The sequence below is a fragment of the Acipenser ruthenus genome, chromosome 28, assembly GCF_902713425.1.
Source record: "Acipenser ruthenus chromosome 28, fAciRut3.2 maternal haplotype, whole genome shotgun sequence".
Lineage (NCBI taxonomy): Eukaryota > Metazoa > Chordata > Actinopteri > Acipenseriformes > Acipenseridae > Acipenser > Acipenser ruthenus.
In genome coordinates, this window is record NC_081216.1 from 11133279 (window position 1) to 11134458 (window position 1180).

Sequence of the window (1180 nt, forward strand, 5' to 3'; positions counted from 1 at the left end):
TGTATTACTTGTATTGTAACACTTGAAATGTATTTGCTTACGATTGTAAGTCGCCCTGGATAAGGGCGTCTGCTAAGAAATAAATAATAATAATAATAATAATAATAAAGGGGCGTGGATTTATGAATTTATGAATATATAATGAGGGGGCTTGGATTTTATATAGGAGTATGGAATATATATAAACAGACCCCTATGTATTTCACAAGCGCTTATAAACATTAAATATTTATAAATGTAAAAGAGTTTGAAATAAAAATAATTACTGTTGGTAGGATTTGAACCCACGCTGACAATTGAATCAAATGGATCTTAAGTCCATCGCCTTAACCACTCGGCCACAACAGTTTTTCTTAAAACATTAATAAATAAAAAATAAGGATTAAGCTTACTGGGGTTGAGAGACTCAAGGTGGTTAGGTGTTTGAGCAAAAGGTTGAAATGATCGAGACTACGAAGGGTTTTTGTTTTTGTTTTTAAAAAGGGCAAGTCGGGACATGTTTTCAGACCTCATAAAAGGAGGAAAATATTTGGTGCAGTTTATTAGAGTGTTACACAAGATGTCTCATACCGGCGTTAGTTCCTGCTCTGAGAAAGTGGATCTTGAGGATCGGCAAATGTCTGAACTTATAAAAGCCTTTAAAAAAATGCACATTAGCCCTTCCTCAGATGCTAAAGAAACCACAGACTGTGAAAAAGGTTCAAGAGAGTCCAAGCAAGGGGCCTTTAAGCATGTGTCCCAAGGATCCTCTGTGTACTGTACATACTCCTCTGTGGACTGAAGTGAAAATAGACCCCAATGAGAGAGAGGGGGTGGATGTTTTAGGGTAACTCAGAAAACGCCCCTAGGGGCGGTGCCCCATGGATCCCCCATTCATGGATCTCTGATAGGCCGTCTCAAAGGATCCCCCATGGGGCCAGAGGCGTCCTCACCCCTCCTAGGCTGACACATGATCTCAGGGAGCATACTAAAGGGGGGCCCCCACACACCCTTTTGATTGAAGGAGTCTGACGCCATGTCTTCTGCAAACTTTAGATACTTCTTTGAAAATGCTGTTCTTGAACCTAGCGATCTTGAGATGGATTGGACCACTGAAGAAATGACCCGGCTTATAAAAGACTTTGAAAATGTTCCCCTCCTCAACCCTGCAGAGTCTGACGACGTCGACGGTCCTTTAGGC

General features: G+C 41.1%; 1 non-coding gene across 1 annotated transcript; it reads right to left on the reverse strand.

The window, feature by feature from the left end:
- Positions 1-263: 263 nt before the first annotated feature.
- Positions 264-348, reverse strand: trnal-uaa (transfer RNA leucine (anticodon UAA)). Its single transcript has one exon. It is a non-coding gene; the product is annotated as a tRNA-Leu (tRNA).
- Between the last annotated feature and the right edge of the window lie 832 nt (positions 349-1180).